This window comes from Rana temporaria, chromosome 12 (genome assembly GCF_905171775.1).
Source record: "Rana temporaria chromosome 12, aRanTem1.1, whole genome shotgun sequence".
Taxonomy (NCBI): Eukaryota; Metazoa; Chordata; class Amphibia; order Anura; family Ranidae; genus Rana; species Rana temporaria.
Genome location: NC_053500.1, coordinates 14,676,183 through 14,698,060, shown reverse-complemented (window position 1 = coordinate 14,698,060; position 21,878 = coordinate 14,676,183). Strand labels below are relative to the sequence as shown.

The 21,878-nt window shown below is 48.7% G+C and overlaps 1 protein-coding gene across 3 annotated transcripts in view; it reads right to left on the bottom strand.

Annotated features, from left to right (window-relative positions):
- The window catches only part of DNAJC5 (DnaJ heat shock protein family (Hsp40) member C5), a 56,786-nt gene that overhangs the window by 14,688 nt on the left and 20,220 nt on the right, over positions 1-21,878 (bottom strand). Inside the window, exon 1 of one of the 3 annotated variants that reach the window (XM_040330004.1) lies at positions 3,198-3,354. The exons of the other annotated variants lie outside the window; for them this stretch is intronic. The gene's annotated coding sequence lies outside the window, so the exon portion shown is untranslated. Of the gene's footprint in view, positions 1-3,197; positions 3,355-21,878 lie in introns of those variants that run through there. 3 annotated transcript variants of the gene reach the window in all.

Here is a 21,878-nt window from a genome sequence, read left to right as displayed (position 1 = left end):
AATTTTGCGCAAACCAACCGATAAACGCTTATTGCGATATTTTTTTCCAAAAAAAGCTAGAAGAATACGTATCGGCCTAAACTGAGGAAAACATTTTTTTTATATATTTTTGGGGGATATTTATTACAGCAAAAAGTAAAAAATATTGCATTTTTTTCAAAATTGTCGCTCTATTTTTGTTTATAGCGCAAAAAAATAAAAACCGCAGAGGTGATCAAATACCACCAAAAGAAAGCTCTATTTGTGGGGAAAAAAGGACGCCAATTTTGTTTGGGGCACGACCGCGCAATTGTCAGTTAAAGCGACGCAGTGCCGAATTGCAAAACCTGGCCGGGTCCTTTAGCTGCCTAAAAGTCCGGGTCTTAAGTGGTTAAAAGTCAGCAGCTCCAAAAAAAAATAAACACAAAAATGACTGAAGCGCCACTTTGACTGAAGAACATCGCTAAATTTGGTCTGGACATCCAACGGCCTCTGGGTTAGGTGTCATTTAAAGATCAACTGCATCCAATCCGATAGGACAGCTTTGCAAGGTCGCTGGAAAATGGAATCGCATGCTGACATCTTCTGTATGGATGGGGACTCCAGGAACAAGATATGTTTTGGTTTCTTCAAACCGTCAAAGACTATTACAGAGCCAAATGATGGCGTCATGTCCGCCCCCCACGATGATTCCCCGTCGTGCAAAGTAAACAAGTCATCAGAGAACACAGATACAAGAAGAAATACTTTTGTTATGTTTGTGGGAAGGGAGTTGGTGACAAAAAATTTGAAAATTTCTCTAAGGGGATGTCCAAGAAACATAATACATTTCTACATATTGGTGAAGGGATAAGAAATTGAGGAAACGGCAAACGCTCACCCATGATGTCCTCAGGGTTGTAAATCCCCTCAGGCCTAGTCTTCCTAATGAGCCGCCCCTCCTCCCAGCCATCTGCTGCTCAGTGTAGTACAACGGATGGTCGGCTGCAAACACATGAGGCCTCCAGGTCACAAAGTGAATGGAGATGTCCGAGGAGCAGAGGTGTGGTGGCAACCTGTTGTACCGCGCTAGTCATAGATCGCAATAGAAAAAATGGAGAACATACTTTTCATTGGCTGATAGAATAATATATTATGGGGTGTAAGGCCTTTTAAAACACTCAAGTTTCCTTCTTCGGGGTTCAGGGAGAAAAACATCCTCAAGGAAGTTCTCGGTCTCCCTGAACCCCGAAGACTATAGGCCTCATTTAACCCTTTCATGCCCAAGTCTATTTATGACATTTGGTGTTTACGAGTTAAAATCCATATTTTTGGCTAGAAAATTACTTAGAACCCCCAAACATTATATATATATTTTTAGCAGAGAATCTAAAGAATAAAATGTCGATTTTTGCAATATTTTATGTCACACGGTATTTGTGCGGCGGTGTTTTAAAAAAAAATTTACTTTCATGAATTTAAAAAAAATGAAAAAAGTAAAATAAGCTCAATTTTTTTGCATAATGTGAAAGATGATGTTACGCCGAGTAAATAGATACCAAGCATGTCACGCTTTATAATTGCACACACTCGTGGAATTGCGGCAAACTACGGTACTTAAAAATCTCCATAGGCGACGCTTTAAACTTTTTTTACGGTTACCAGGTTAGAGTTACAGAGGAGGTCTAGTGATAGAGTTATTGCTCTCGCTCAGACGATTGCGGCGATACCTCATGTGTGATTTGAACACCGTTTTCATATGCGGGCGCGACTTCCGTATGCGTTTTCTTTGTTGCGCAAGCTCGCGGGGAGGAAGGCGCTTTAAAAAAAAAAATTTTTTTTCCTTTTTTTTTTTTTTCATAATATTAAAGTGTTTTTTTTTACATTTTGATCACTTTTATTGCTGTCACAAGGAATGTAAACATCCCTTGTGACAGTAATAGGTGGTGACAGGTACTCTTTATGGAGGGATCGGGGTCTAAAAGACCCCTGAGCCCTCCTTTGCACTTCAAAGTATTCAGATCTCAAAAAACGGTGATTCTGAATATGGTGTACTTTTTTAAATCCGGCGCCATTGGCAGCCGAGAAACCCGGAAGTGACGTTTACGGCTTTGTTTCAGAGCGCGCCTGTACGATGGAGGTGCAGGATCCCACCGGGAGGCCCGGTCAGAGAGGCGGCGGGAGGGGGAAAAAGGCACTTGAGGGGGCGAGCAGGAGTGTCAGGACACCCATTAACACACAGCTCCTTTCTCTATCTGCAAAGTAGAGAGTGTCCTGACACTCCTGCTCACCCCCTCAAGAGGCTTTCTCCACACCAGGGAGAAAGCCTTGCATTACTGTGTGGAGTTACAGACAGAAGAACAGGAAGTGAGGATTTCTCAGAAGAAAGAAGGACATTTAAAAGCAAAATGGAAGGATGAGGTAAGTGAAGGAGGACTGCACTAAGGTAAAGGAAGCTATTTAGGGGATTTTTTTATTCCCTTTACAACCCCTTTAACCTACCAGCATGTCTTTGGAGTGTGGGAGGAAACCGGAGTACCCGGAAGAAACCCACGCAAACACAGAAAGAACATGCAAACTCCGGGCAGGTAGTGTCGTGGTCGGCATTCTAACCAGCGACCCCTTTTACTGCTAGGAGAGAGTTCTACTCACTACACCACTGTGCTGCCCCTTGACATCCGAGGGCCGGTTGTATCAGCACCCCACCCCCCCTTACATCGGATGACACCTCTGCTTTAAAATGGAAAGATCTCACCACTAGAAGGCCCGAAGACATGCAAGAAACACATTTAATAAAAATACACTCGGATACCAGCTTTGTATGTAAATCTCAGACTACATCTACATTGGCTGCAGCTATACGATTCCTCATGCATTATTCTGAATACAGCTATACAGTGCAATATAAAGTGCATCATATACAGAGGTAAGCACATTAGGCCTGCGGACAAGAGGATAACACTGCGATGATCTTGGCCTTATGGCAGTGACGGAGATGAGAGAGAGAGAGAGAGAGAGAGAGAGAGAGAGAGAGAGAGAGAGAGAGAGAGAGAGAGAGAGAGAGAGAGAGAGAGAGAGATATGGATATATATATATATATATATATATATATATATATATATATATATATATATATATATATATATATAGAGAGAGAGAGAGAGAGATGGAGAGAGAGATATGGAGAGAGAGATATGGAGAGAGAGATATATATATATAGAGAGAGAGAGAGAGAGAACCTTTCGGAGATAATCCATTTTCTCTGGGATTTTTTTCCTGGCAGACTAAAGCAGCCGATCACCGGTCCTCGGCTTCTACAGACAGCAGCAAACACCGTCTGCAGTGCAGCATGTACAGCCTGTTCAATGGAGCATGTTCACTAAGGATGCTGACCAGCCAATGGGGTCTATTCAATGACGTACTGCATGCAGCAGCCGGGGGGGGGGGGGTGTTTGAACCAATCACAGCCCGGCTTTCAGGAGCTAATCTGTGGTTTACAGCACATCCCTACGCTTTGCACTGCATTATTAAAACAAGACAATGTATAGGAGACTTTCATCTCCTGCAGAGAGGACAGCAACTCTCTATTGCTGGGACTATGGAAATATAAAATAAATACTTATTGCAGGAAGAGACATAAATGCCCAGAGCTTCACACTGTTTGGAGGTGATTAGTTTTTAAATAAATACAAACTTAAGATAATTAAAAAAGGACAGCGCCATGCAAAAATCCCATACCCAGTTCTGGGTATTACGCTGACAGACTGGATCCCCCCCCCCATCTGATATCATTTAAAGTTGCTGCAAAAAAGAAACAAAAAGTAACCCAAAAGAAGGGACTCGGCTTTCCAGTGGGCGGTGACTACAATCTTTGATCTCTTAAAAAGATACACTAACAGGACACAGATGTGATGTGGCAGGTGGTGGGAGGAGCCAGCAGGGGGAGGGGGGGGGGAACGCTATCCGCAATACCTGAATGTTTCCCCGCTCCGTAGAAACCCCCAGCTCTGCCGTTTCCCCGCTCCGTAGAAACCCCCAGCTCTGCCGTTTTCCCGCTCCGTAGAAACCCCCAGCTCTGCCGTTTGCCCGCTCCGTAGAAACCCCCAGCTCTGCCGTTTGCCCGCTCCGTAGAAACCCCCAGCTCTGCCGTTTGCCCGCTCCGTAGAAACCCCCAGCTCTGCCGTTTGCCCTCTCCGTAGAAACCCCCAGCTCTGCTGTTTTCCCGCTCTGTAGAAACCCCCAGCTCTGACGTTTCCCCGCTCCGTAGAAACCCCCAGCTCTGCCGTTTGCCCGCTCCGTAGAAACCCCCAGCTCTGCCGTTTGCCCGCTCCGTAGAAACCCCCAGCTCTGCCGTTTGCCCGCTCCGTAGAAACCCCCAGCTCTGCCGTTTGCCCGCTCCGTAGAAACCCCCAGCTCTGCCGTTTGCCCGCTCCGTAGAAACCCCCAGCTCTGCCGTTTGCCCGCTCCGTAGAAACCCCCAGCTCTGCCGTTTGCCCGCTCCGTAGAAACCCCCAGCTCTGCCGTTTGCCCGCTCCGTAGAAACCCCCAGCTCTGCCGTTTGCCCGCTCTGTAGAAACCCCCAGCTCTGCCGTTTGCCCTCTCCGTAGAAACCCCCAGCTCTGCTGTTTTCCCGCTCTGTAGAAACCCCCAGCTCTGCCGTTTGCCCACTCTGTAGAAACCCCCAGCTCTGCCGTTTGCCCTCTCCGTAGAAACCCCCAGCTCTGCTGTTTTCCTGCTCCGTAGAAACCCCCAGCTCTGCCGATCCCCCCCGCTCAGTAGTAACCCCCAGCTCTGTCATTCCCCCCCCCGCTCAGTAGTAACCCCCAGCTCTGCCGATCCCCCCACTCAGTAGTAACCCCCAGCTCTGCCGATCCCCCCACTCAGTAGAAACCCCCAACTATGCCGTTTTCCCGCTCTGTAGAAACCCCCAGCTCTCCCGGTTTCCCGGTCTGTAGAAACCCCCAGCTCTGCCGTGTTCCCGCTCTGTAGAAACCCCCAGCTCTGCCGTTTTCCCGCTCTGTAGAAACCCCCAGCTCTGCCGTTTTCCCGCTCTGTAGAAACCCCCAGCCCTGCCGTTTTCCCGCTCTGTAGAATCCCCCAGCTCTGCCGTTTTCCCGCTCTGTAGAAACCCCCAGCTCTGCCGTTTTCCCGCTCCGTAGAAACCCCCAGCTCTGCCGTTTCCCCGCTCCGTAGAAACCCCCAGCTATGCCGCCCCTCCCTCCCCTGCTCAGTAGTAACCCCCAGCTATGCCGCCCCTCCCTCCCCTGCTCAGTAGTAACCCCCATGCTCTACAGATCCCCCGCTCAGTAGAAACCACTGCTGGAGAGTAACCGGAAGCGACGTGGTTGAAGATTTTGGAGAGTTGGAGTTATGGGAAGAACAGGGGCTGACCAAAAAAAAAAAAAAAACCCCTGCAAGACAATAGAATAAATTAAATACTTCTCTTAGGGGTGACCAGTGCCCGTTCTGAGTAAGCAGACATGTTCCCTCTGCGTTTCTTCCGGGATCGCTGGCTCCGCCGCTGTGGGCGGCCGGAGCCGCAATGACGTCACTCCCGTGCATGGGCACAGGAGCCCGTCATTCTGGTGGGATGCGCCAGACCTGCAGAGCGCAATGCCTTGCTGATATCAGCGGCTGCATGCAGAGTCAATATCTCCTAAACCTGCCAGGAGATATTCTACTTACCTACAGGTAAGCCTTACTATAGGGAAGTAAGAGAAGTCTGGAAGAGGCTCCTTGGAGGGTGAATCAGGTGAGGGGTGGACAGGGCTGGACTGGGACAGAAATTTGGCCCTGGACTTCATCCAGACTGGCCCACTTTGACAGGTCTCTCCCATGGCGGCCGGACAACTCCCGCACCCCCCCGGCCACCCGAGCCCCCTCTCCCCCTTCACTAGCCACTTTACTTTATTAGAGTAGAATGGCTGGTACTGGTACTCCTATAGGCGGTACCAATGGGGAAGCTAGACATTATTTCACCCGGGGCAAGGAATACGTTAGGTGCCCCCCCCTTATGGGACAAGATTAGGCAGAAGTGAGAAACTGCCAGGCCATAAGCTGTTGAGTCAGCTGTCTGTCCCCTCCCCCCCATGCTCCTCTGGTCCTCCCCCTGCTTCTTTGTTCCCCCCAGGTGAGCGTTGCGGGAAGGGAGAGACAGAGGAGCGGAGGGGGGAGGCGGTCCGCTGTCACTGAAGCCGGCCCACCGGGAAACTCCCTGTAGTCCCAATGGCCAGTCCATCCCTGGGGGTGGATAGTAATGTGTTAATGTAAAGGTCAGTCTGCCCCCCGACTATGAGATGTGTGTAAAAAAGGGAAAATAGAAAGACTTCATCTACCAGCTTCTTCTCCCTCCCGATGGAAATCAATGCCGCTGTCAGAGCGATTTAACCTTCTGTGAAAGAATAATGGGGCACAGGCTGGGTCATTAACCTCTTCCTTACCATGCTCCACTCACAGACGCTGGTGTTTGGGGGGAATCAAGAGGCATTTTAAACAGAAAGCCATCCTGTGAGTTCCCCAGTTTCCTCCCACACTCCAAAGACATGGTCCTAGTATGTATGTGTAGATATGCAGGGACCTTAGATAAACTCCTTGAGGGCAAGGACCGATGTAAATGTAGAATATGTAAAGCTTTTCATAAATTGGCACCTATATATATGCGCCAATTTATGAAAAGCTTTACATGTACATATACATATACACACACACACACACACATATATATATATATACACACACATATATACACACACTTGTGATACCAAGAGGTGTAAAAGGATAAGTTCACCTCTCTTAAAAAAAAAAGTCTAATAAATGCACATATTTATGCAAAAAAAAAAAAAAAAGTACATTCATTTTCTTTTTACTGGAGCCTGCAGAGCATTGCACCCACAAACAGCAAATTTTGGGTGCAATGTCAGGCTCCTGTCTTCCTCTAGCTTTGTGCCCATATCCCTGTATGGGTTTTCATTCACAGTACAGGTACGTCTGCTGTGGTGCCCGATGGTACTTGCAAATTTTTTTGTTCCAAGAACTCTGAATAAATGACCCAAAAGGGCCTGGTATGGATTTGGGGGGGGGGGGGGGGGGGGGGAGACAGGACCGGACGACTTCACAGTTTTTTTGTTGGCATGGGGCCGTCTATGCACACTGCAGAGACGGACAGTCAGATCTATGCCATTCTGTCGACGATATACGTCGACACAATGGTACGGCTGGGCACATGGACCTTTAAAGTGGAGGTTCACCCGAAAACTTAATTTTTAACCTTAGATTGAGGCTCATTTTGTCTAGGGGAATCGGGTAGTTTTTTTAAAATCGAAGCAGTACTTACCGTTTTAGAGAGCGATCTTCTCCGCCGCTTCCGGGTATGGGCTGCGGGACTGGGCGTTCCTTCTTGATTGACAGGCTTCCGACGGTCGCATACATCGCGTCAGGATTTTCCGAAAGTGTCCGAACGTCGGTGCGCAGGCGCCGTATAGAGCCGCACCGACTTTCGGCTACTCGTGACGCGATGTATGCGACCATCGGAAGCCTGTCAATCAAATAGGAACGCCCAGTCCCGCAGCCCATACCCGGAAGCGGCGGAGAAGATCGCTCTCTAAAACGGTAAGTACAGCTTCGAAAAAAAACTACCCGATTCCCCTAGACAAAATGAGCATCAATTTAATGTTAAAAAAAAATTTCGGGTGAACTCCCGCTTTAAGAGCCCAGCCATGGGTCGCGAGCGCGCCGCCGGCACGTTTGTGACCCGGTCCGAAGCTCCGTGACTGCGCCCGCGGGACCCGATCGCCGCCGGTGTCCCGGGAGCTGAAGAACGGGGAGTGGCGAGTGTAAACAAACCTTCCCCGTGGCTTGTCACTGATCGTCTGTTCCCTGTCATAGGAAACGACAATCAGTGACATCACACGTCCAGGCACGCCCCCCTACAGTTAGAAAAAAAAATACATTAGTACACACTTAACCCTTTAGTGCCCCCTAGTGGTTAACCCATTCACTGCCATTTTTACAGTAAAAAGTGCATTTTTATAGCACTTTTCGCTGTGAAAATGACAATTGTCCCAAAAATGTGTCGAAAGTGTCCGATGTGTCCGCCATAATGTCGCAGTCACAAAACATCCATGACATCCCTGAGGTGTGTGTGGAAACCTCAGGCTGGACTCATCCAGGCCACACCCCCAATGAGTTTCGCTCCGGCCCTCAGAGCTTAGTCATAGGATCTGGGGGGGGGGGGGGGCGGAACGAAACACATTGGGGGCATGGCCTGGTCGGAGTCCAGGCTGAGGTTGCCACACACACCTCAGGGATGTCATGGATGTGCGGCCAGAGAGACTTCCTATACAATCTGAGCCATTGCAGGAGCCAGGACGTGTTCCCCCCCAAACCAGCACTCCCAGCGGTGGATGTCATAGGACTTGCACCTCCTCCAATAGAGGCTGAGCGACACACAAAGCAAATCTCGGGTCACAGTGACACTTTAGCTCTGTTACAATAGACTTATGGTGAATATTCCATGAAGAAATCAAATGTTTTTGAATGCCAAAAGGCAGTTTAACCACTTCAACACCGGGCATTTTCACCCCCTTCCTGCCCAGACCAATTTTCAGTGCTGTAACATTTTGAATGACAATTGCGCAGTCATGCAACAGCACTGTACCCAAATGAGCTTTATTTTGGTGGTAGTATTTGACCACCTCTGCATTTTTTTTTTTTTTGCTCTATAAATAAAAGAAGAGTGACTAGTTGGGGAATTTTTTTTAATATAAATATATATTTATTTGTGTTACTTTTTGCTATAATATATATTCCAATTTTTGTTCCTCAGTTTAGGCCGATATGTATTCTTCTACATATTTGTGGTTAAAAAAAAAAAAGCGTATATTGATTGGTTTGCGCAAAAGTTATAGCGTCTACAAAATAGTGGAGAAGAGAGAGAGAGAGAGAGAGAGAGAGAGAGAGAGAGAGAGAGAGAGAGAGAGAGAGAGAGAGAGAGAGAGAGAGAGAGAGAGAGAGAGAGAGAGAGAGAGAAAGAGAAAGAGAAAGAGAAAGAGAAAGAGAAAGAGAAAGAGAAAGAGAAAGAAAGAGAAAGAGAGAGAGAAAGAGAGAGAGAGAGAGAGAGAGAGACATATATATAGCGCATTTTTATTACTATTATTTTTTAACTATTAATGGCGGCGATCTGCAATTTTTTTATCGTGACTGACATTGTGGCGGGCATATCGGACACCATTCACATTTATACAGCGATCAGTGCTATAAAAGTGCACTGATTACCATGTAAATGTCACTGGCAGGGAAGGGGTTAACACTAGGGGGCGATCAAGGGGTTAAATGTGTTACCTAGGGAGTGATTCTAACTCTGGGGGGGGGAGGTGACCGATCTGTGTTCCTCTGTACAAGCGATCGGTCTACAATACAAAAATTCTCCTGCGCTCTGGTGTTTTTGTTATGGGGTAATGTAGTCCAATCGTAAGATAAAATCACAGGTCTTGCCGCCCTTCTCTGAACCATGGGTGTTCATAGACTAAGAGAAAAGAAAAAACAAAAGAGGGAGGGCGCACCGACCTAGTGCATTATCATAAGAGATTTTAATTTTAGGAAAAGTTATTTCTACTCACAAAAGAGATCTTGAATACAGCTTTGTCTAATAATCAGACCAGTCTTCTTGGTCCCTGCCAGCAAGACTTGATACCGAAGATTCAATGGTACCCTTTCGTGACGAAACGGCTGACGTTTCTGGGGCGTACCCCTTTCTTCAGAGCCTGAAAGGTCAAGCGATCGGTCGCCTATCCCCTGACAGGACATAAATCTGTATGTTTACACACACACAGATCCATGTCCCTGCTCTGTGACAGGCAATCGCGGGTGCCCAGCGGACATCGCAGCGGCTGGGTCACGCGCATCAGCTCCCAAGTGACGCGGTGGGCGCGCCCGCCCCCCTAGACGGCCGGGAAGCCAAGGACGTCATATGACACCCGCCCAGGATGGGAGATCTCTCCTGCGGACGTCATTTGACAATACGGGGGTAGGGAAGTGGTTAAGGAGGGGGTGAGAAAATGTCCACAATGACACAAGACGTGAAAAGCCAAAAATGCAAATGTAGAGAGTGCGACCCTTCTTTCGCTCAGATCGAAAAATAAGTATGCAAATGATGGCAGAAGAATGGAAATGAACAAGGAAGTGCAGCAGGATTACAACCTGAGGATTTGGGAATAAGAAAGATTTCCGCAAAGATGGTGCCTCAAATCATAATAGAAGAAGATCAGAAAAAAATGTCTTCAATCCGGGGGGGGGGGGGGGGCAGGGGGGCCCGAGACTCACGGTGCCTGAGGGGCCGTCATGTTATTGCCAGCGATTGGGTATAGCGGTCGCAGTGATGATATTATTTGTGTCTGTACTACAGTGGGGTTGAGATAGATTGCCATTTTAGCTTACCCTATTGGAGAATGATTCACAAGTTTAGATACTCTAGATAGGTACTGCTCTGTATTCTTGAATGTTACTGTCATTTATCTATTTGTTATTGTCAAAAAACACTTCAATAAAACTTTTAAAATAAAAAAAATGTCTTCAAATTTGATGCGATCTTTTGAAGAATGCAGGGGTGTTTGATTTTTATTTTTTTTATCATCCATTCTGGGAATTACTGTATTTATCGGTGTATACCGCGCACTTTTTTGCCCTGAAAATCAGGGCAAAATCATGGGTGCGCGATATACGCCGATACCCGCGCCGAGTTTGAATACTGCGCCGGCATATACCGAGCGCAGTACACCCGTGTATAGTCGGGCAGTCTCGGCCCCTATCGTGCTCACGTCCTGGACGTACAGGACGTGAGCGCGAGAGTAGCCGAGCCTGTCCGACTATACACGAGTGTACTGCGCTCGGTATATGCCGGCGCAGTATTCATACACGGCATGGGAAAGCGGGAAACGAGCGGGGAGGACGCCGCAGAAGGACGCCGGACCCGATGAAGAGGACACCCGAAGCCGCAGACGGACGCCGGACCTGACGAGGCCGCCGATGGACGCCGCGCAAGACACCAAAACTAAGTACAAAAATCTTTTTTCCACAGGAATGCGGGTCCACTTTAGGGGTGCGCACTATACGCCGAAGCGCGCAATACCCGATAAATACGGTAAATGGTCACACCTCGTACATCAATGGATGCTGTGCCAATGCATTGCTTAGATTTCATCAGATTCAGCAGGAATCGGGCAAAACTCAATCCATGTATGGCTAGCAGTCAGTGGCGGCTGGCGTTTCTTTGTTTGGGGTGGCGGCAAACACAACCACCCCAACCCCCCGGCACCTCAAACCCCCCCTCCATCTGCCAGTCCATCGGCACTTACCCCATCTAGGCCACGGGCAGTAGCTCTCGTCTCTTCTCCTCCTCGCTTCTGCCATGCGTCTCCTCCCTTCCTCCTAGGCGTCCAATAGGATCGCCTGTCCTTTCAGACAATCGGGCGACGGGGATCAGACCCGTTTTCCGATTGGGCTGGGAGGAGGATCAGTGCTGCAACAGCGAATATTCATTCAGACGCAATGCTCTGCGCCCCGAGCCCACGCCATTTTGAAGCCTATTGAAGCCTCTGGCTTAAAAAAAAAAAAAAAAAAAAAAACACACCCCGCCATCATAGGTATTCATGCGCACGGTGTCCTGAAAGGGGCCGGGCACATGGATAGGGAGGCCGGCGGCGGATAGGGGAGGCGGTGTCCGTGCGCCCACAATGGACGAGCCGCCCCTCCTAGCAATATTCAGGTTACAGGCTCTTGAAGATCTCACCATGCCTAGTGAAAATTGCCATTCGGAGGGGCACTGCAGTCGGATGAAGTGCTGAATAAACAAGCTGGAAGAATTTGTGTAGGTCGTCGGGGCAGATCATACCGTGGGAGATTCATTGCACCATCAGAGGTATTTAAACCTCAGCCCTTATTGATCTTTGGGAGTAATAAAACATTACATGCCTTTCATGTCTGAAGATAGGAAGTAAAAACATAAATCACTTTTCCCCGAGTACAGAGCCCTGATATTTTACTAGAGAAGCACAGAACTCATAGCAATGTGGAGAACGAAATATCCCTCCATCGCCCATACCAAACACAAGAGACATGTCTGAAGAAGAGTATGACGACTGTGTTAATGAACCAATACCAGCAGACGTAGCAATAAAAAAAAACAAGAAAAAACAAGAAAAAAAAAAACAAAAAAACACAGCATCAGGGAATAAATGTGAAAGGTCAGAAGAATCCAGTAGGCCGAGGATTGTCCCTTTAATTAGTTACTTAAATAGAACGACTAATCAATATCCACCGACAATCACCTATAGTGACCTATGAAGGGTCGCAGAGGTTTTATGTAAAGTAGATGTAAACTCAATCACCAAAATCCTAATGCTCTGTCCAAATTTCCAAACTGCGCTTCGTCTGCCAACGGGGGTTAAAAGCGCCCCGCTAGCGGCCGAAAAGCGCAGCTAAAATGAAGGCAAAGCTCTGCCGACGCCCCCAAGCCCCGGCGTGAAAGGGGTCTTAACAAAAACGACCAGCAGAGGTAGTGAGTGAGTCAGCAGAAAGCGGCTTGGAACAAAACAGAGATCTATACTCAATTAGGGAATGAAGATAAAATGGGCAGACGCCATGGAATACTCAGCGTTTTTCTGCCGTCACTTTTCTGTGTTTCTATCCCATAAAATTCTATGTATGTCTTCACACATGACCCTCAGTCGCACACTCGCCATCACTGCTTCTCCGTGAGTCGCCCACTCGCCATCACTGCTTCTCCGTGAGTCGCCCACTCGCCATCACTGCTTCTCCGTGAGTCGCCCACTCGCCATCACTGCTTCTCCGTGAGTCGCCCACTCGCCATCACTGCTTCTCCGTGAGTCGCCCACTCGCCATCACTGCTTCTCCGTGAGTCGCCCACTCGCCATCGCCGCTTCTCCCAGAGTCGCCCACTCGCCATCGCCGCTTCTCCCAGAGTCGCCCACTCGCCATCGCCGCTTTTCCAAGAGTCGCCCACTCGCCATCGCCGCTTCTCCCAGAGTCGCCCACTCGCCATCGCCGCTTCTCCCAGAGTCGCCCACTCGCCATCGCCGCTTCTCCCAGAGTCGCCCACTCGCCATCGCCGCTTCTCCCAGAGTCGCCCACTCGCCATCGCCGCTTCTCCCAGAGTCGCCCACTCGCCATCGCCGCTTCTCCCAGAGTCGCCCACACGCCATCGCTGCTTCTCCCAGAGTCGCCCACTCGCCATCGCCGCTTCTCCCAGAGTCGCCCACTCGCCATCGCCGCTTCTCCCAGAGTCGCACACACGCCATCGCCGCTTCTCCCAGAGTCGCCCACTCGCCATCGCCGCTTCTCCCAGATTCGCCCACTCGCCATCACTGCTTCTCCGTGAGTCGCCCACTCGCCATCGCCGCTTCTCCCAGAGTCGCCCACTCGCCATCGCCGCTTTTCCAAGAGTCGCCCACTCGCCATCGCCGCTTCTCCCAGAGTCGCCCACTCGCCATCGCCGCTTCTCCCAGAGTCGCCCACTCGCCATCGCCGCTTCTCCCAGAGTCGCCCACTCGCCATCGCCGCTTCTCCCAGAGTCGCCCACACGCCATCGCCGCTTCTCCCAGAGTCGCCCACTCGCCATCGCCGCTTCTCCCAGAGTCGCCCACTCGCCATCGCCGCTTCTCCCAGAGTCGCCCACTCGCCATCGCCGCTTCTCCCAGAGTCGCCCACACGCCATCGCCGCTTCTCCCAGAGTCGCCCACTCGCCATCGCCGCTTCTCCCAGAGTCGCCCACTCGCCATCGCCGCTTCTCCCAGAGTCGCCCACTCGCCATCGCCGCTTCTCCCAGAGTCGCCCACTCGCCATCGCCGCTTCTCCCAGAGTCGCACACTCGCCATCGCCGCTTCTCCCAGAGTCGCACACTCGCCATCGCCGCTTCTCCCAGAGTCGCACACTCGCCATCGCCGCTTCTCCCAGAGTCGCACACTCGCCATCGCCGCTTCTCCCAGAGTCGCACACTCGCCATCGCTGCTTCTCCGAGAGTCGCACACTCGCCATCGCCGCTTCTCCCAGAGTCGCACACTCGCCATCGCCGCTTCTCCCAGAGTCGCACACTCGCCATCACCGCTTCCTGCACTACTTTTGCCAATTTCAGGAGCGATTTGCATTGATATCTGTGCATGAAGACACGCAGATGTCAGTCAAATCTCACCTGAAGTCACACAGACATGCGGCTCTGAGAGCATGCAATTTCAAGCGAGTCACATTCAGCTGCATTCAGTGTGAACCAGGGCCAACAGGTCTTTTTCCTACCCCAGCCTGTGACTGGACAGTGAAAGGAGAAGCAGCAGGCTGATAAGCTCATCTGTCTGTCACTCTGCTCTCGCCATGTCACATGAACATTGAAGCAGAACCAACTGGCGCTCTGTGCTGGTTCTCCCTCTCGCAGTCTGAGTTCTTACATCTTTGTCTATGCAAGCAGTGCGATAACTTGCATCCAACCGGGTCAGCTGGTCTATGAATGACACGTCTTGCATTTTTCAAGGTATGCATGGTCAGCCCTAATAAATACTATTTTCTAACCGGACCTGGGCAGACTTGGCCAGCACAGAAAAAGACCAGAACGCCAGCCGCACCCCCGCCACCAAAGTGTTCACATCCCCATGACACATTGCACTGTGTGTTTGCACAAGGAGCAGTTCAGACAGCTGGCTTTACCAGTGGTAAGAAAAAAATAAACAAAATAAATAGACCATTAAAATATTAAATAAAGCTAAAATCCAGGAATTCAGCCACTTTATAAAATGTGCAGGCACACTACAAGTCCAAGGAGGTGCATGACATCTCCTAAACCTACCTCTATTATTAACAACTTCACGCCCACGCTATAGCCAAAAGACGGCTACAGCCTGATCCTAAAATGCCGGGCCTGCGCTGGATGTCCTACCGTTTTCACGCTTCAAGTGCACTCCCTAAGGCGCGCAGGTGGCACGCTCCGATTGCGGCCCTTTACCACATGAAGGGCCAATGACACGTGATCAGCCAATGACAGTGATGTGAACAGAAGCCTGTCATTAGCTTTATTTTTTCATCACGCCGTCAGCGTGAGGTAAAAACAATAAAGCCGATCAGCGGCTTCTGTAAGAGGGACGTCGGTCTCACACTGTCCCCATCAGTGCTGCTAACCAGTGCCACCCTCATCAGAGCCCATCAGCGCCACCCTCATCAGAGCCCATCAGCGCCACCCTCATCAGAGCCCATCAGCGCCACCCTCATCAGAGCCCATCAGCGCCACCCTCATCAGAGCCCATCAGTGCTGTTATACCTGAAGGGTTCCACTTGTACTGGCACTTTAAGGCTGGCTCCACCCAGCAGTGATGACAAGGGTCAAGGGGCATAGTAGCCATCTTAGAGAGAGCACATGTAGGAAGCAGATAACCTGTACTGTCCTGAGATGCATGTTACAGTGTACAGCCTGTACTGAAATAAACATCCATTGTTCCAGACCAGAGTTTTGTGTCTCTCACAACACAGAGGGTACAACAAGTGCCACCCTCATCAGTGCCACCCTCATCAGAACCCATCAGTGCTGTCCCCATTATAGAAGGAGAAAAATGACCTGTTTGGAAACAGAGGCATTCTAATTGGTCAACACCATCACATGTACAGTGCTAACCAATCAGAATCCATTTAGCCTATCCTATTAGTGCTGTGAGGAGGGGAGTTCAAAACCCTGGACCACTGAAGCGACGTCCCGAGGCCTGACAGTAGGGGATTGTGGAATTATGGTACAGGGGGGTGGGGAGGAGTTCCAGTGTAAGGTCACCCTACAGATCTTATGTAAAAGGTAAACTTACACTTTAAAAAAAAAAAAAAAAAACAATTCTGCAAAATCACTGATGGGGTGTGGGATTCGCAGCGATACCTGTGCGTCTCCCACATCGCATTACCAAACGCACCACGTTTTTTTAATGCGATTGTCGTTTCTAAAGTGCACCTGCGCCGTTTTTTGTCAACAGTGCAATGCGCCGTAGACGTGGGCGCTCGTCTCAATTGTAAATATCTCCCAAACCGTGTAGGTTTAGGAGATATTTGTTGCACCTACAGGCAAGTCCTAATCTAGGCGTACCTCTAGGTAAAAGTGGCGGTACATACAGGGCGTGTAGGTAAAAGTGGCGGTACATACAGGGGCGTGTAGGTAAAAGTGGCGGTACATACAGGGCGTGTAGGTAAAAGTGGCGGTACATACAGGGCGTGTAGGTAAAAGTGGCGGTACATACAGGGCGTGTAGGTAAAAGTGGCGGTACATACAGGGCGTGTAGGTAAAAGTGGCGGTACATACAGGGTGTGTAGGTAAAAGTGGCGGTACATACAGGGTGTGTAGGTAAAAGTGGCGGTACATACAGGGCGTGTAGGTAAAAGTGGCGGTACATACAGGGCGTGTAGGTAAAAGTGGCGGTACATACAGGGTGTGTAGGTAAAAGTGGCGGTACATACAGGGTGTGTAGGTAAAAGTGGCGGTACATACAGGGCGTGTAGGTAAAAGTGGCGGTACATACAGGGCGTGTAGGTAAAAGTGGCGGTACATACAGGGTGTGTAGGTAAAAGTGGCGGTACATACAGGGTGTGTAGGTAAAAGTGGCGGTACATACAGGGCGTGTAGGTAAAAGTGGCGGTACATACAGGGTGTGTAGGTAAAAGTGGCGGTACATACAGGGTGTGTAGGTAAAAGTGGCGGTACATACAGGGCGTGTAGGTAAAAGTGGCGGTACATACAGGGTGTGTAGGTAAAAGTGGCGGTACATACAGGGTGTGTAGGTAAAAGTGGCGGTACATACAGGGTGTGTAGGTAAAAGTGGCGGTACATACAGGGCGTGTAGGTAAAAGTGGCGGTACATACAGGGCGTGTAGGTAAAAGTGGCGGTACATACAGGGTGTGTAGGTAAAAGTGGCGGTACATACAGGGTGTGTAGGTAAAAGTGGTGGTACATACAGGGCGTGTAGGTAAAAGTGGCCGTACATACAGGGTGTGTAGGTAAAAGTGGCGGTACATACAGGGTGTGTAGGTAAAAGTGGTGGTACATACAGGGCGTGTAGGTAAAAGTGGCCGTACATACAGGGTGTGTAGGTAAAAGTGGTGGTACATACAGGGTGTACAACCACTTTAAAAGAAACAATACATATGATGATGTATCAATGACGAAGGAGCTGCATTCATTTGTATATTTTATATCTGCCTGGTGCTCAGCTTTAAAAATGCAATTTGCTTTCCTTTTTTTTTTTTCAAACACATTTTTTGTTGAACAAACAAGCGGTGAATGAGGAGTATGGAGCAGATGTGCGAGTGAATGAGTGTGAGGAAAGTGGTGGGTGACACATGGGAGACGGAGCGTGATGATGAAGTCACACAATAGCTTATGTCAGAGATATACAATGAGAGAGATTGGGAGTCATCACTCAAATTATTTTTCCAATACCCAACAATCTCTTATATTACATTGTATCTCCTGCACAGCAATTATATGTGAAGTCACACTGTCTGCTCAGCGGCTGCGCTGATCAGATAGAAAGTGTAAAAAGAGGATCATATTTGATACCCGATGGGTAAGGCCACGCCCCTTATCTATATTTAAACCTATGAGGTGTCAACCGCAAACATACTAAGGGCCGGATTCAGAAAGAAATGCCTATCTTTAGGCGGGCGTAGCGTATCTCAGATACACTACGCCGCCATAAGTTTGAGCAGCAAGTCCTGTATTCACAAAGAACTTGCGCTGAAACTTGCGGCGCAGTGTAAGTGGGCCGGCGTAAGCCCGCCTAATTTAAAATAGGCTGGTTGGGGGCGTGTTTTATGTAAAATACTAGTGACCCCACGTATTTTACGTTTTTAATGAACGGCGCATGCGCCGTCCGTGGACCTATCCCAGTGCGCATGCTCCAAATGACGTCGGCAAATCGCCACGCTTTCGACGTGAACGTAAATTTACGGGCCAGCCCCATTCACGGACGAGTTACGCAAAATTTTCAAATTTCAACGCAGGAACGGCGGCCATACTTAACATTGGCTGCGCCATGTATTTGGTGGAATAACTTTACGCCTGAAAACCCCTTACGTAAACGGCGTATCTTAACTGTGACGGCCGGGCGTACGTTCGTGAATCGGCGTATCTAGTGGATTTACATATTCTAGGCTTAAATCAGCGTACGCACCCCTAGCGGCCAGCGTAAATATGCAGTTAAAATAAGACGGCGTAGGAGACTTACGCCGGTCGTATCTTAGCAACATTTAAGTGTATCTCAGTTTGAGCATACGCTTAAAGTTGCGACGGCGGGGATTCGGACTTACGACGGCGTATCTACTGATACGCCCGTCGTAAGTCTATGTGAATCTACCCCTAATTGTCTAATATTCACAGTGCAATTTGATATATCTTTTATATATATATTTTTTTATACTGGCATTATATAGGTTTGTGCATAAAACTGAGCACTATGGAGGATTTTCCTGGGAATAGAAGACACTCAGCAGGCAGATATAAATTACTGCAACTCTGAATACATTAATACATCATTTAGGGCCGAAACAACTAATCGATTAATCGACAACTAATCGATTATGAAAATAGTCATCAACTATTTTCATAATCGATTAATCGACCTGCATATAGAATGCATTATTTGTTTACATAACAGGAAATACAGTGCAGCACACATACAGCTCAGTACACCACCCATACATGTCACTAAGTGCCTGAGGATTTGTGAAAGTGTGAGGAGCAATGCCTCATGGGACATGTAGTCCTGGGCAGGAAGTGAGTGGTTCTAAAGGCAGAAGTTTTTTTTTTTACCTTGCTATAGCAGGCGCTCTATACTATACTTTGCAGCTTGCTATTGAGGCACACTGAAGGCAGGGAGGAGCCAGAAGCATCGGTGAGGGACCCCAGAAGTGGAGGATCTGGGCTGCTCTGTGCAAAACCATTACACAGAGCAGGTAAGTATAACAAGTTTAAAAAAAATAAAACAAAAAAAAAAATCACCACTTTAACCAGTTAAGACCCTGGCCTTTAGGCAGCTAAAGGACCCGGACAGTTTTTGCGATTCGGCACTGCGTCGCTTTAACTGACAATTGCGCGGTCGTGCGACGTGGCTCCCAAACAAAATTGGCGTCTTTTTTTCCCCCCACAAATAGAGCTTTCTTTTGGTGGTATTTGATCACCTCTGCGGTCAGTACGCGGACCCGGATATATCATGGCTGCTGAGCCCTGACACTGTGGTCAGTGTATGTGCCTCCATCATACGCAGCTATCCGCAGCTCTCCTCTGTCCTCCTCCTCCCTCCCCCTCCCTGCCTGTCAGCTCTCACTAGCGCCGCTCTGCTCCTCTCCCTGCTGCTTCAGAACTAACTGGTCGTTATATCGTCCCCTCTGTCAAATAAAAAGCTGTATGCTAGCGCCTGTGCTTTAAAAAAAAAAACACACACACACACACACACAATTCCTACCCGCTTTAACAGCATCTTCCAGCGATCACATGACTCCAGGCTCTCGGCTCCACTCTGGCTGATGTCAGCAGGGGAATCTCGGCCCCGCCCACTGGAGATATCAGATGGGGAGAGCGGGGAGTCGCGTGATCGCTGGGAGACTCTGTTAAAACAGGTAGAAATTGACTCTTTTTTTCATTTATTTTTATAAAGCACAGGCACTAGGACGAAGCTTTATCTGTAAGAGGGGATGATATAATGATCAGTTGGTGGCTTAACAACCACTTTAAGCTTTGACCAAAAAAAGAAAAAAACTGAAAGCCGATTGGTTTCTATGCTGAGCTGCACCAGATTTTTCACTCTCCAGCTTTAGTAAATCACCTCCATAGTGACATAAGAAGATTAGTTGGACACAATCAGTAAGAGTCCTTTCACACTGGTTCGCTTCAAAACTGCCAGTAAAACGCTCAGCGCTTTTTAGGCGTTTGCAGTGCGGTTTTTAAAAAGGATGCAGTGCGTTTTTTAAAGGACATGCGATTCAAAAACTGCACCAAAAACGCTGTGTGTGGTTTTTTTTTAGGTGTTTTTTCCAGGTGCATTTGAGGCGCTTTCCATTCATTTTAAAGTGGTTGTAACCCCACTTTTGTCATTTACGCCTATAGGTAAGCCTACATTAAAAAAAACTTACCTGTAGGTGTTGGCAATATCTCCTAAACCATATTCGCCAATGACAGGCACCGCTGCCGTAGACAACGGCACACAGGCGCACTGAGAATAGCCGTCTTAAATTTGGCAATGCCGAATTTGACGGCTCCCGCACGCACGCATGGTCTGACGTGTCAGCGCCGGAGCGGCGATACCCGGAAGTAACCTCAGGGAGCGATGGATGCGGCGGAGGGGGGACACGAGGACAGCTTCTAGTGCTTCGTTCTAAGGCAAGTGCATGCATAATGAGCTAGTATGCTAGTCATACTAGCTCATTATGACTGTCTTGCAGGTTTTTAATGGAGAGGGGCGTTTTATTTTTTTTAGCTCTTTACACATATTTTAAAGATGCTGTAGCTGCGTGCAGGATTTTAATGTAGTCATTAGTAATTTAGTGTCAAACTAGCTTTTTAGGCGCTTTTTTTTTTTTTTAAATGCAAAAGAGCTTAAAAAACTCCTTAGTTTGAAAGGGCTCTAAACTTGAACATACAGGGCCAGATTCTCAAAGGACTTACGACGGCGTATCTCCACGTACGCCGTCGTAAGTCCGAATGCGAGCCGTCGTATCGATGTGCCTGATTCTTAGAATCAGTTACTCATAGATTTGGCCAATATACGAGCGGCGTAAGTCTCCTACGCCGTCGTATCTTGGGTGTATATTTACTCTGGCCGCAAGGGGCGTTTCCGTAGATTTACGCGCCAAATATGTAAATTAGGTAGATACGCCGATTCACGAAAGTACTTGCGCCCGCTACGCCGTTTACGTTAGGCTTACGTCCGGCGTAAAGTCACCCCTGCCATATGTGGCGCAGCCAATGAAAAGTATGGACGTCGGCAAGCGTATCTTTTTACGTTGTTTATGTAAGTCGTACGTGACTGGGGCTGTGCGTAGGTTACGTTCACGTCACAGGCATTGGGCCTGGCGTATCTTAGGGCGTAAATTCAACATGATACTGAGCATGCGCTGTTCGTTAGGCGCGTCATTTACGTGGGGTCACAGCACATTTGAATGCAACACGCCCACCACTACCACATTTGAATTACGCTGGCTTACGCCGGCCGATTTACGCTACGCCCCAGCAACTTACGGAGCAAGTGCTTTGTGAATACTGCACTTGCCTTCCTAAGTTGCGGCGGCGTAGCGTAAATAGGATACGCTACGCCCAACTAAAGATACGCTCTCCTACGCGAATCTGGCCCACACTGTACAAATTTCGCCCGGTTCCCAAGGAGGCCGCCTCCCGCCCGACGTCACTAGATTAAAAAATCAAAGCGGCCGCCTGATAAACTGTCAGCCAAAAAAACTGCTGCATCCAATCCAACTTGTCATAAGCAGGCGATTCTTCCATCTGCGCTGCATATTGTGGATGGAGGAATGTATTTTTTATTTCTTAGTCACATGTTCTACAAAACCGAGTATCCTTTAGTGCGGGTAAGCTTTATTTTAGGTTGATTCTTTTCATATGTGTACCAGAAAGCAGATCCACAAGACTACAGTTCCTCCTTCACAGGAAAGGTCATGCCCATTATAACTTTTTGAACTTATCTAATGTTGCGGTACCTCTCTTCCCGAGCTCCAAAGTACACGAACCACCGCTAACCGCCGAAGTGCAATAGGTTCCAACCGGCAACTCTCTCCATACACCGTCCTTAGTGGCCAGTAACCCAATCCCCTCCAGTAACGAGACCAAGCTCCATTATGAGGGTAAAACACGAAATCATTTACTGTGGGCTACCCGCCCGTA